Consider the following 15,624-nt stretch of genomic DNA (forward strand, 5'->3'; position numbering starts at 1 on the left):
ATAATGCTAACTTTTCTAGTATTTTGGTTTTTCATTTTAGACTAACCAATAATCTAAAGTATTTAGATTTAATAAAGCCCTTCCTCTCTTTCCTTCCTTCCTTCCTTCCTTCCTTCCTTCCTTCCTTCCTTTCTTCCTTCTTTCTTTTTTCTATCAGTTCTTAATTACTACTGGTCCAGTTAACATAGTATATATGTATTTTGTATATGTGTGCAAATTTGGAGCTGTATAGAAAAACAAACATGCACTGAAAAGATTAATGAGGCATATCAACACAACTAGTAATAGGGATGTGTTTTGTTTATGCAGAATGTTACAGCTATATGCTAAATATGTTATGTTTATATTACCATAATAATACATTTCTCCCTAACTATTAATCTAAGCTACAGAATATCACATGTATATTTAATCTTCCTTCAAAGGGATATAAGCTTATTTACATGTTCTATGTGTAGCAACATTTTAAGAACATTTTAATATTGGCCACTAATTTTATACTGTCAGAATGTTTTAATGTAATTACAAAGGAATGTAGCTACAATTTATGCTTATTTTATCTACATTCTCTCTATAAACCTCCTACCAAATTTCCAGTGTGAGGGAAAGAAAACAAAAGTAAAAATTTCAGCAAGAATTATTTTGTGTAGCAATAACATGTAGTCTGGATTATCTGGCAATGAAAAAAAGATAATAACAAAGCTAAACAAAAAGCTTTCTTGTTGCTCACATTCTTAATCCCTTTAACATAAAATAAATAAGGCATTTCAATGAAATAAATTATTTCCAAGAGGCACAGTAACATCTGTATGATGACTTTTTTTACTTTCAAGTAATACTGCTTAAAGATAGTATGTACAAATGTCAACATAATTATTTTTCTTATTTGACTATAGTGTCTGAATCTTAGTCAAAGGACAAAGTGCAATTGGTTTGTTTTTCAAGTTATTTCTTACCTCAGTTGGATATCAAAAAGATCATAGTGTTACTGTTTTAATTTTGATTGTTAACATAAAATTGGAATTCAAAGTAAAGGAAAATTGTGCAAATTAACTTCTTACAAGTATTAGAGAACAAAGCATGGGCATTATGATAATGTAATCATTGAGAATCTGTAAGGTAAATTCATTTTTAAAGACACAAAGTTAATGTTTTCCTTTAAAATCCCATGTAAAAATTAAAAACACACTTTAATAGAAGATAGACACAGGTAGTATATGAAGAATTACAACATGGGAAATTAATAAAAATAGTATCTAAAACAGTATTAGTGAGATATGAAGCTCACTCATTAACAGTCTCTGTGATGATATATCACTGAAAATGTTGCATGAAGGACAGTCTTTGATAGGATTATGTACAGTATAATAGCAAGATACAGGGATTAAAATTCACTGAGAAAATACATCCTGTGAACTGAAGGGTAAGGAGATAATAATGGCAACATTAATAATAGTAAATAATAAGAATAAAATAGCTCACGTAAGTAGAGTTTCCATCAGCAACCATTATTGTAATTATGTGAATGATAAGCTAGAAATCTGCAGTAAATGGCTAATTTTTTTTTTCACTGTTTAATTTCTTTTTATTTTAAAGGCTTTAGAACTGCTATCAATAACATTAATATGTACATGGGGAAAAGTTACACTAAGAAAGAGTAGGAAAATAATATACTACATTGTGTAATGTAAAGTGTTTCTAAATAATCTTTTAATAAAACATACATTTATATTCCATTGTTGGGGGAAAAGGAAAAAAAGCATTTAAAAGATCTCCCCCTTTTTAAATGATTGCTGTGGAATTTATTCTAACAGTTTATGTGGGTTCCAGGAATGAAGTAGGAAAATACAGTGATCTCAGCTCTGGCTCTTTAATCACACGAAGTCGAGAGTTATTCTTCATCAATAACACCTGGGAGGAAAAGACAGGCCATCAGCCAGCTGACCCTACAGCAGCCCTAGGGGCAGTTCCTCCGCCATCAGCAAAGTTAGCACTAAGGGTAACAGAGCCAGTTATCCAAGGTGCAGATGATAGCAGGAGCAGAGAACTCACTTACTGACGGTAGAAAAAAATTCCAGATTTAGTTCATGATTTCTGGCAACCAAATCTTCTTCAAGGGATGGAAGGTAAATTTCCCTTTAACATAAATGAAAGATGAGAGTGTGAAATGATAGGTCACTGAGGTGTTCCATCAATGGCATTGCAAAAAGAGAAGTTGCAAAAAGATGGTTTTTCATTTTTCTGCAATTGTTACAAAATTTATGAGAAAAACTTAGCTAGGCTCTAAAATCATGTGGTATAGTGATTAGAGGGGGAATAAGCATTTTATTTCCATTTGCAATTAGGTTTTAGCTAAAATCCGGATGGATAATTTAATTAATTAAACTCCTATGTGACTGTCATTTAGCCATCTGTTAATTATTATATTTGAAAAGTCTTTTTAAAGTTCAGTTAAACTATTTTTCTCTTCATTTTGGTCAATCCTCACCAGAGGCTATTTTTCCATTGATTTTTAGAGAGAGTGGAAGAGAGGAGGAGGAGGAGAGAGAGAAACATCGATGTGAGAGAGACACATCCATTGGTTGCCGCCTGCACAGTCCTTGAACAGGGCCAAGGATTGAGCCTACAACCGAGGTCCGAGTTATGCTCCATCCACTGAGCTAAACCTGCTGGGGCTAAACTATTTTTTAAATTTAAATCTCCACATATTTCTCCCTGTTCACTCCCCACTTCAGAAAAACCTGGGCTCTGCAATAAAAGAACAGTACCCAGTGCTATAAAGTTTTAGCAGCCAAAATATTGATTTGAACCTGGGAGTTCATTAGTTCTATGCATTTCTTCAATTATAGAATTCCTGATCTCTGTCTTTAAATACAAAACCCACAAGACCACCTTCCCTCTCCTTTACCATTTATCCTGAGAATATATCTGCCACATCTCAAGTCATATTCCTATCCTTACTGATTTTCAATTTATCTCTCTCTAGTACCTCTATGTGACTTAGTCCTATTCCCCCATCAACTTTCCTTTTCCTCTGGTAAACCATATTTTGGTGCTGAAAATATCATTCATATTGTTAAAATTTTCCTTAAAATTTTCAGTTCCTTCATCATAAAACAACAACAACCACAATGACAGCATGGTTTCCCCCAGAATCAGTATGCTCTTCACAATGGTCTCCACTGGTAGTAAATCTTCCTGGTCTTGTAGTCTCATCGTCATTGGCCACCACTCTGATTGTTCAGTCACCTTGATCCTTTGAAGCTTAACACATTGTATGCGGGAAACAGTCAACGTAAAACGTATAAATACATTTCCCACATACAATGTGTTAATACAATTTCTCCTGTCACCCTTTTCCTGTCCTTGTCACCATGGCAGACCAACCATTTGGGTTCTTCCCCAACACCTCCTTGGTGACGTCTGCACATCCTTTTTATGTCTGTCTTATTGTTAGTCAACTATTTTCTTTCAATGTTAGTTTTTTTTGTTTATTTTACACTAGAGGCCTGTTGCAGGAAGATTCCTGCAAGAATAGGGCTTCCTGCGGCGGGAGCGAAGCAGAGAAGGGAGCGAAACCCGCTGAGGCAGGCTTTGCTACTGCTCCGCCGCCCGGCTGGCTTCCCTCCCACCTCCCACCTCTGCTGCCTTGGCTCAGTTCCTGTCTCCGCCGCCTCTACTTTGCTCCCTTCTGCAGCGCTTCGCTTCCACGTTGTCTTCAGTCTTCGCTCCCAGCCGGTATATGCAAATTAACCACCATCTTGGTTGGGTTAATTTGCATATAGCCGCTCTGATTGGCTGGTGGGCATAGCGAAGGTATGGTCAATTAGCATCTTTGTCTTTTATTAGTGTAGATCGAAATTTCCACTTGAAAACTGTTCTTTTTTTCCAGCTTAACTGACAAAAAAAATTCTAAGACTTTCAAAGTGTGCATTGTGATGATCTGATGTATGTTTAGTTTATGAAAGGATTACTCCATCTAGCTAATTAGCACATCCATCACCTCATGTTATGAAAAAGAGTTATCCCTCTTTTCTTTTCTTTGTTGAGGATACTTAAGGTTCATTCTCCCAGTAAACCTCAGTTGTGCAATACAGTATTATCAACTCTGGTCACCATGCTATATATCAGATCTCCACATTTTATTCACTTTTTTTTATTACTGAGTTTATTGGGGTAGCACTGGTTAACACAATTATACAGGTTTAAGGAACACAATTTCACAACACATCATCTACATACTGTATTGTGTGCTTACCACCCCAAGTCAAGTCTGTTTCCATCACTGTTTACCCCCTCATACGCTTCTCTGCATCCACCACATCCCCTCCAGCCAGCAATCACCACACTATTGTCTGTGCTCATGAGTTTTCTTCTCTCTTTTTCTCAATTCCTCCACTCCCTTCCAGCTGCCCCCGCAACAGCTGTCAGCCTGCTCTCTTCATCTTATAGCTGAAAATTTGTATTCTTTTTGTAAGGGCAGTTTTGCAAGACCCAACCTGAAACAGTACAGAGTTAAAGCCAAACAAGAGATAATTCAGGATATCAGAAAAGCCACACTAAAAATTATACATGCTCATCATTGTATGTATGGATCCCAATCTGTGATTATTTTGCTTAGATTATTCTCCAGTCATTCAGTTAACCAGTTTTCTTAATCATCTACTATGCAATCTGTGACTGAAGGGCAATTGCACTACAGTATATTTACCTACTATGATAGAAGTGTGCACTGGGTACAACAACAGCATGATAAGAGGAGGACCCAGATCTGCCTGAAGGAATATCATGGGCATCAAGGAAGACTTAGCAGAGAAGACAGCACTTGAGGAAAGATTTTAGGACAAGAAGGAGAAGGCCAAACAGCAAAAGGAAAGGAAGTCCTTTCAAAAATAGGAAACAGGTAGTTCAAATTGTATGACCAGATGAATCGTTCAACATGGGTGAAATATGAGGAAGTAGAAGAAGGCAAGTGATGAGATGTACTTCATTTTCCATCAGACTCTCCCCTTTGGCTTTACTATGATGCATATCTGATCATCTCATGCTGATCATAAAATCCATCAATAGTGACCTGTCAAAGTCAGATCCATACTTTGGGAACATTTAGGGGTAGATGAATTACCACAGAAGAAAGGCAGTATCCTGAATTTGAAGTTGCCCTTGTCTTCTCTTTCCTGACCTTGCAATTGTCTCCTCTCTGGTTTCCCTGACTCTAGACTTTTCCTTCTTCAAGTTATTCTTCCTATTGATTCTTAAAATCGCAAATTTAATCATGTCACTCCTTAAATGTTTCAATGGCTACCAACTGCAGGATAAAGCATGAGGTTTTTAACTTGACAAAGAAGTGCTCTTCATATGGTCCTGACATTTATTCTCAACTTCATCTCTTACACTCTCCCCAGTTTGCAGTTTATTTCATGAATTCTAAACGATCTGCAGTTGCCCCAATAGGGCATACTGTCCCCTGCTCCTGCAACTTTGCAGGCACTGTTTCGGCTGTTCTGGCATCTCCTCCTCACATTACAGGTATGTGGTGATAGAGCAAACTCTTACTCAATTTCAAACTCCAGACCAGATGGTTACATTTTTATGACACTGTCCTTCTATCATGCAAATGCATGGACTGTTGTATATTAACTAGAATGTATTTATACATCCTAAGGCTATTGTGGTACCTTACATATACAATTATATTCCTAGTTTTCTTACTATCTTATAATAATTCTTTATGTCTATTTTCCCACCAGACTGAGCTTCTTAAAAGAAGAAACACATGCCCATATATGTGTATTTGTGTGTGAGTGTCTTTTTGTTTTAATACTGTGCTGGCGCATAAAAAAGCATCTAAATAAAATTGAAATGAGTTGAATTGCATTGGAGAAAAGAGAGAAAATTGCTTGTAGAAAGGCTGGATAAGACCTTATTTTGCAAAAAGCCACTTTTGAAGATCATATCTTAGCAGCATATATCTTTCTAATCCATTTAAATGAGTGTAAAGCTTCAAAGGCATTTATAAGTATCATGAAGCAGAAATACAAATAAATATGTCTCTAAATGATGTTAAACCTATAATTAACCGAAATCTCTTTGGAGAATATATTCTGCCTCTTTTCATAGATTCCCTGATTCCTCCTTATCTAAACTTCTACCCATTTCCTAATAATTAATGCTTTAAAAATAATCCAACAAGCCCTGACCAGTGAATCAGTTGGTTGGAGCATTCTCCCATAAACCAAAAGGTGGGGGGTTTGATCCAAGGTTGGGGTGCATACGGGAGGCAACCAACCAATGTTTCTCTCTTCCTCCCTCTCTAAAAATCAATAAAAACATTGATTTGGGTAATAACATAATAATAACTTGTCAAGATTCAGCACAACTCTTTCATTTGATTTTCCCTCATCTGAATACCAGTTACTACAAAATGTGTGAGACAGCTCATATAATAAAAAGTTACTTTGGAATATCCTAACTTTACTGGAGTACTATATATTAGTAGAATAATATATAGCGTTTAATGTAATGTAAACTATATATTGTATTTTGTTGTCCCTAAACTTCAAAGTAGAGAGGAGTTATTGAGTTAAACACATTGAAAATTTTAGGTTCCCTAAAAGACAGCTATAGGTCGAGAAGATGCACTGCTTTTTTTCTTTTCTTTTTGCTTTTTTTAAGTATGGCACACACATTTTATTCCATGGCCACCCTAAAATTCCAATAAAAGAACAATAAGGTGATCTTTTTATTGTTGACACTATAACAAACCTCCCTCATCCCCCCCCTCCCCCGCCTTGGCCCACCTCCACCCTGTCCCCACCACCATTTCTTACAACACAACCAAATCCTGTCTCTGTTTCTTCATAGGGGGAAATAAAGACTAGCTATGTTTAGTCCAGTTCCTTTGAGGGGAAGATATGGGCTTGATTTTAATGGAAGGAACCAACTTTTGTATTATTCTGATAATTATAAAAAATGTGTGACTATGAAGCTAAACATCACCCCTGACCTGAACATGTAAACATGTGTACTTGATTTGCCCCAATAATGTCTTTCATTTCATAGTTTTCCATGTGTATGCTACTGGAGGGGGCACTAACATTTGTCTTAACTTCTTAATGATATATATGCTTGTGTGCATGCACATGAGTTTGTGTGTGTGTGTGTGTGTGTGTGTGTGTGTAAACACAAATATTTTGCTACTTCTCTCTTTCTTGGTGACACATGCCTAAAAATATGTGTACTGAGGTTGAATATTTAAGAGCAGGAAGGGAGGTACACAGAGCGAATTGATGTACTATAAAAATACAAATAGAAGAGAATGTGAATACATATGAAAGAAATACACTCTAATGGAGCATGCAATTTTTGAAAGAATAAGGCTCTAAAATTTGGCTGTTCAGACTATTGTTAATTAGGTGATTTAAGTATAAAAATTAACTCCTGAGTTAAATGATTCCTTTATCTATATTTTTATATCCGTTGTTGATTTTCTGTAAGAGCAAAATTATCTGTTATTTGATTGCTCTACACTTTAGTCTGGGTGCTTTGTATAAAATATAATACAGTACAGATGTCAACTCAGTAACTAAATAGCGCATATTTCTAAAGAAACATAAAACATTATTAACACTCTAGGAACAATGGCTCTGTAATTACTTTTTGGTGTGGAGTAAGGTTAGGCATTTATCCTTATAGAGTCCTAATACACTTAAAGTCAGACCTGCCCCTGTGGTCCCTTTCCCTTTGTTGATGAATGCAGGTACCTTCTACTGCCACTGTAGTTTTGAGGTCATCCTATACTGCTAGCACAAATGGTGTGAACAATAGTTTATATGCCACTTAACTTCTTGGGAGAAACGGTTAACCTTGCTGGAGAGGACAGATCAGTCATGTAAAGTTATTAAAGTCTGGAAGGTTTTGTTATACTTTTGTATAACCACAGTACACTTCCGTATGAGCCTAATTTAGAAGGAAAGCAAAGGAAGAAGAAATCACTTTTGGATTTTTTACAAAACATATACAATGAAATAGGTGATGGAACTTTCACAAAGATCCCCTTTCATAATGACACCTCCACTACAGAGGTTGCAAACATTCTCCCTTTTAGAAATAGACTTTCTAAAAATTATGTCAATGAATTAAGAAGAAAGTCCTTGTGGATGTGAAAAAGCTTTTGAAAATGTTCAGATTGCTAAAGAGAATTCAATCTGATCACTTTGCTGAAAGATTTCAGAATTATCTCACTATGTTTTAAGTGACTGCTTTTGCTATGGAATGAATGACTTATTAAATGTACTCTAGGTCATTACCAGATTTTATTTAAAATTAACTTTTAACCACTTTCCTCAGTATCTATGTATTTTTAATCGTGTCATCTGATGATAGTCTCAAAAGGAATCAGCTGGGAGTCCTAGAATCTTCAGTTCTCCTCTACTTCTAATGAACCATAAGGAGATTGTATCTCCTTATTCTTGGTGGATAAGGGTATGTTGAAAAACAATCATGAATTTATTGTTTATATTGAACAGTACCATATCTCATGCTTTTTGCTGAAATAAATTAAAATTTCCACATAATACTTAACAGGCACTGAGTGAATTATGAGTGAAATGCATTATGAGTGAAAAAGCATGAGATGAGCAAATTTGTTTTAAAGAAAGGTTATTGTACAGAACAGTACATGATCAGAAAAAAGCACAACACATTGCTTATAGCCTCAATAAAAACAGTTGTGCTATGCTTTTCTTGTATTTCATTAAACTACTAACAAGAAAAAATCGTTTACATGGCTTTTTCAAACAGTAGAATAAAAAAAAATCAGTTTACCACCACTGCTATTTAAATATCTTCTAACTGGCAAAATTAAACCATGTCTCTTTATTTATTTATTGCACTTGTGAAAAGATTAATGGGGATGTGATTCCTTGAGGCTTTTACATATAACCCCTTCACAAAGAACAAAATTATACAGTTTGGCAAATGAACTAAATTAGCTACATTTATTTAAATAATCACTATAGAGGAAACAATAAATCAACAACATTCTGCACAAAAAAAGTGTTTACAGAGTGTCTTGTAATTTGTTTTATCAAGGACACAGACTTTTTGCTCGTAGCTAATCTTGCTTCTAACAGTCTATTATCACATCAACCATTAATGAGTATTTGCAATAGAAATTTAGCTGAGGCTTAGCAACAGAAAAGTAAGAATAACTTCCACCTTCGTCGCCAGCACAGTTACTCTGAAACACATTCTTATAATAAACCTTTTTCTTAAAGGTTCCTAATAACTTCAGAGACAATCAAAATTAAATGGTAGAGCTTTGTTAAATCAGGAAAAGCGATGATTTGAATGGTCACAATCATGCAATTATCTCAGCCTCTCTATATTTCAAAGGATTATGTTCATATCTTAGTCTATATCAGATGTAAGTGAGTAGGGGGAGCTCTAATGCTGAAGCTGTGATATATTCATAAATCAAGACTTTCAGAGCCTGTCACAGGGACCATAATGAGGGTCATTATTCAGGCAGAGTGTCAAAACTACCATCAAAGGACCTTCTCAGAATTACAATCATTCTGTTTCTTGTTAAATAAGCAATGTAGTACACAAAAATGGCAAACAAGAAGCAGGTCAATTTGATACAGGGTGAGGGCACAGAGATCTCTAGAGTAATTTACCCTCTGGGAATTCTGATGGCTGGTGAGATGAATTATACACACCCTCAAAAAAGATTAATGGTAATAAAGCCCCTTGAACATTTTCACCAAAAAGCCCTATAAACTGCTCATAAGAAACTTTAGAAACAAAGCTGAAAATGATTAGTTTTGTTGTTGTTAGACCTAAGACCCAAAACCCTTGCAAAAAATAGAAAATAACATCTTAGAAATGTGTCTGTTCTCTGTGTACTAGTAAAATATTAGAAATGTAATTAACTTGTAGTTTTCAGTCATTTAAAAGAGTAAGACTTTAAAACTAGAAAATGTCCATTTATTTTATCTTAACTCTATCACTATGTCCACAGATGTTCTTGTAAACTCACAGGCAGGCACCCACATCTCCTAAGTATACACATAAAACCCAAAGCATTGCACAGCAATGTAGTAGAGAAACAAGTTCCTGAAGTTCGTGTTCTTTGGCTAATGTAGTTAGAAAAAGATATAGAAAGTATGCTTATACATAATTTCAGTCTTTATATATCAAAAAGGGAGGAGACCATCTTTAGAATTATATGGCTTTTAAGGATATAAGTACAACTTTCCTCAATTTTCAGGTGAAATTTGAATGCCCATGTCTTCATATGCCCTACTTAGTAAATACTTCAGCACAAGAGACAAGCATGTCATCAGTTAGAGCTAACAAAAATATAAGAGTCCATGTAGACAAGAGTTTGGAAATTTTTCATATACTTGTTAAGAGTAAAAGTCCATACAATCTTAAGGAGGGTAAATTGACAATGTGAATACAAAGTCATAAAATATTAATTCACATTTAAATCTAAAATTCCACTTGTAGAAAATTATCTGAAAGATATAATTATGTACATATGTAACGATCAGAACTCTATAAATAAAAGTTTGGCTAAACCAGTTACATTTGAACCAAATAAATACTATATATACAATCTAATGATGCTATACAAAAATATTTATGGTCATGAGAAAATGTTCGTTAAACATTTCCAAGCAAATAGAGGAATTTAAAAATACAATTAGGCATTGGATGATAATTTTTATATACAATTGACCCTTGAACAATAAGAGGGTAAAGGAGCCGAAACCCCTCCTTCACAGTTGAAAAACTGCATAATACTGTCCAGGTCCATCCATGCTGTCATAAAAGGGCTGAATCTGTGGATATAATCTGTAAATAATAAACTAACAGATACCTAGGAATGACTGTATGTAGTGGAGGAAAAAATTCCACGTATAAGTAGACCTATGCAGTTCCAATTTGTGTTGTTCAAGAGTCAACTGTATGTGGTTGTTGTTGTTTTTTCCCACTTTTCTGTATGTTTCAAATTTCACATAATAAACATTATTACTTTTGCAATAAGATAAATATTGCAGGTGTATCTGAGTAAGCTAAATATTTATGTAAATATTTATTTATTTATTTCAGAGGGGGAGAGAGATAGAAACATCAATGATGAGAATCATTGATTGGCTGCCTCCTGCATGCCCCCTACTGGGGGGATCAAGCCCGCAACTAGGACATGTACCCTTGGTCAGAATAGAACCTGGGACCCTTTAGTCCAGCGGTCGCCAACCATTCAGACCTCGCGGACCACCAAGTCCGCAGACAACCGGTTGGGAACCACTGCCAGGCCGCGACGCTCTATCCACTGAGACAAACCAGCTAGGGCAGTAGTATAATTTAAAAAACCAAGAAGAAAATACTTTTTAAATTAGAAATAATTTTTAACACTTTTTCAATGAAAAAAACAATTTTTAGGCATAAAGAGATGCATTTAACATGCATTTTTCAGTCAGCATTGCTTGCAATCCATGGATCTTCATTGATTCTAGTTTTGGCATGGACAATAGTCTCTGCTTGATGTAAATATTTATGTAAAGATTTTTATTTGCATTATACAATTTTGAAAAAATTTATGTTGAGAGGGAGGGAAAGTGAGATTTTTGAAATACAGTACTTGAAACATTATTTTAATTCTTATGTTTACCTCCCTACAGTTTTGTTATTATTAAATGCAGCAACCCCTATTGCAAAACAAATAAATATAAGGAATCATTTAGTGACATGTAAATACTCCAATTTTTTAGCTTTGTGTTTATTAGCTCCCAGAAGGATTAAGCATAATCAGATATTACTGATTTTTTTAAACGAGGGCAGAGGATAGTCTTAAGGATAGATATAAGCTTTAAAAATAGTAATATTTAACCCCTGGGCTGGTATGCTGCAGAAAAAATAAAAATAAAAACTAATTGAAATGTTCATTTATAAAACACACAGCTATTTCAGGAAACTTTAAGAACATTTGGAGCTAGCAGCATTGCTTTTGAAAGAGGATTGACTATATAATTAGACAAATAGGTTCAAATCCCGGCTTCACCATTTGCTTACTATGCAGCTTTGAACTACTTACTAATTTTCCTGAATCTCAGTTTCTTATTTGTAAAATAAGACGATGCCATTTTCTTTCCTACATGTGTGTGGGGCTATTTGTATGTGCACATGATTCACTGACCTCTATACTACCTAAAATTTCAGGTTTTAGTCAGGATAGTAAAAAACATTCAGGAGTACATAAAATACTATAATTTAACCAAGACTTGGCAGTATAGCTGATTTTAAAAATTCATCAATGATTGCTTTTCATTTATTTTTAAATTGCTGTTCTCCCACTATTCAAAAGAATTTGTATCTATTGTGAAACCAAGAAACCCTTAAGATCATAAGTAATAAGAAGATAGATTTTAGTTCTATAATGAAGACAAAGCCAAACATTTGGTCAAGATTTCATTTCCACCCAGATTCATTTGTCGAGTTTGGAAGAGGATTACTGACTCCCTTAACTCCATTCTGTCAAACTGAATGTTCTGTGACAATAAACCCTACCTCGTCCACACTTACTCTTTAAGTAAATTGGTATCGATGAAATAATCAAAAGCAAACCAATTATGTTCTGGCATCTTTTATCCATCTGTTTGGATTTAACTGTCTATCAAATGGTGTTTGCATATGAGGAAATGCTCTATTGTATGCAGAGGTACTCAATTATTTAGATTATACATTTGAATAAACTGTGCAGTGGAAGGCTACCCTGGTAATGTAGGACAATTACATTTTCTTGCATAGTTTAGAGATTATTAAACTAATATCAATTTGACCCACATTATCAGTTACTAAATTCTAACCTTTACCTCGGAGATTTAACTACTATGAGGTCTAGTTTCTACCCCAACAATTAGCAATCGGTGTCAATCATTTCAAATTATACCAAATTATGCAAATTGGTTTTGGGAAAAGGATTGTATGAGAAGAGACCAGAAAAATTTAATTTCAATAAAGATCATAGGTGAGGTTTGAAGCTGTAGACTCTTAGCGATCTATGGTTAGTTACTAAGCAATTGGGCTCTTGTCTAGAATGGCTTTCCCCACACATGCAGGCCCAGAGAAGCCTTCCCAACACACAAGATTGTCAATTACACTTTCATGGAGCACTAGGAATTGCAACTAAGATTTCCTTTGTTAGAAATAACTTTATTTAATACTAGGGGCCTAGTGTACAAATTTGTGCACCTTGAAAGGAACTGTGGTGGTCACAGAGGCGGGTCTCAGCCCCTCCTCTGTGGCCCCATCCAGCCCCTCCCACCGTGGGTCTTGGTCCCCTGTCTGCCAGCAGCCCCACTGCTGCCAATGCCGCTCCCACGCGCTGACAGCGCTGGCCCCACTGATGGCGCGGAGCGATTTGGGCCAGCAGCAGGTGCGAGCAGTGGCTCCAGCACTGGCAGCAGGTGTGAGCAGTGGCTCCAGCGCCGGCAACGGGTGTGAGCGCCGAGTGGGACCTTGGTGTGAGGAGCAAAGAATTTTCAGTAACCACCAGAAGCTTGCCCCGATGACAGTGACCAGCGCCCTGCTTTTGAATGGTGCCCCTGCTTACCTGCTCCTCCATCCTGCCGCGGCCGATGCCTACCATGTTCCACACTCTGCCGCCTGCTGCCGACGCCTGCCATGTTCTGAGTGCCTCCCCTGGTGGTCAGTGTACGTCATAGCAACCGGTTGTTCGGTTGTTCTGCCATTTGGTCTATTTGCATATTAGGGTTTTATATATAGAGAGTCTTGAAAAACATACTAGATCATTAACACACATGTTTATTATGATGTGTACTACTTAATAAATATAATAAACTATCATGCTTAAACTTTATCATCACAGAATTCAGTGTTTAGAAAAAAAATCAACGAGGTAATCTTTTATCTCTTTTATCTCTCACTTCTACATTTTAATTACAAATTTAAATAGTACTTTTTAATTAAAAATATTTATTTCTGTAACAAAACAGAGATGCTTCTCTCTCCACTCCTACCTCCACTCATTCTGTCATACCTTTGGTATGGCTGTAGATTTCATCTATATTTATACATTTCAAAATTTATATTTTATAAGACAGGATTAAAGAACTTGAGAGTAATGAGGTACAAAAAGCAAACTGGCTACTTGATTTTCCCACTGGGATTTGTTGAAAAATTTGCTGAAATACTCTATTTTCATATGCACAATCTGCATCACTTGTTTATATTCTCTACCAGTTGACAGAATGAATTTGAGTTAGCTGATGGAAGTTTTGGATTGTTAACATGTTTTATTTTAACACTAGAGGCCCAGTGCACAAATTCATACACAGATGGGGTCCCTCAGCCTGGCCTGTGATCGGGGCTGATCAGGACTGCTGGAGGTTGGCTGGGAGGAGGGGCCATGGGAGGTTGGCTGTCCTGGGGAGAGGGACCATGGGAGGTAGGCCAGCCGGCCAGGGGGGTGGGACCAGAGACGGGAGGTTGGCTGTGGGATCACACTGACCACCAGGGAGCAGCTCCTGCATTGAGTGTCTACCCCCTGGTGGTCAGTGCGCATCATAGAGACTGGTCGACTGGTCATTCGGTCATCAGGTCATTCGGTTGTTTGGTCGCTTAGGCTTTTATATATATAGATAAGTTGAGAGTCAGGTTAAGTGGATACTCAAAATCATACAGAGAACTAATGGCATATAAGGGAGTAAGACTGAGTATTCTTAATACCTTGTTTAGTGCATTTTTCTCTAATCTCCAATGGTTCTCATGCCATGAATAGGCAAGCTGAATTTTCACCTCATATTTCTTTTATGTTTCATTACAACATCAAATTGTTGAAAAATTTAGTTTTTCTATTAATCTAAAATATATTCCAACCCTCACAAAAATGTAGAAAGAAAATATGTTCTCCTTCACAAATGTATCCAATATTGAAATGGCCAAATTTATGTGTCAATTTAGCCAGCTATTTGGTCAGATACTAAATGCTGCTGTAAAGGTTTTCTGTAGATATGATTAGTATCTATAATCAGTTGACTTTATGTAAAGAAGATTATCCTGGAAAATCTGAGTAGACTTGATCCAATCAGACCTGCAGAAGTTGTCCACTGTAAAGTATATCATCAGTTATGATCCAAGAGTTTTTAGCATACCCTTCCTGTGGCCTACTCTATTGAGGTTGGATTCACCTAGTCCAGTGATGGCAAACCTTTTGAGCTTGGCGTGTCAAAATTTTGAAAAACCCTAACTTAACTCTGGTGCCATGTCACATATAGAAATATTCATAATTTTTTTTTATATTTGCAACCATAGTAAAAAAAAAGATTTATATTTTTGATATTTATTTTATATATTTAAATGCCATTTAACAAAGAAAAATCAACCAAAAAATATGTATAAAGTGAACAAAAACAGGAAAACAATGTACATTTAGGGAAAAATAATAATAAACACAATGATAATCAAATGGTGCAAAAACTAGAAATTAGTGACTTTTTTGGTGCTGAAGTTTGTCTGCTAATTCTTCGATTGCAGGTTCATACTTGGTGCACTTCAAGGCCAAGCAAGCGCCACTAACTTCATCTGTTAGCC

Source organism: Myotis brandtii, unplaced genomic scaffold (assembly GCF_000412655.1).
Source record: "Myotis brandtii unplaced genomic scaffold, ASM41265v1 scaffold529, whole genome shotgun sequence".
Classification (NCBI taxonomy): Eukaryota; Metazoa; Chordata; class Mammalia; order Chiroptera; family Vespertilionidae; genus Myotis; species Myotis brandtii.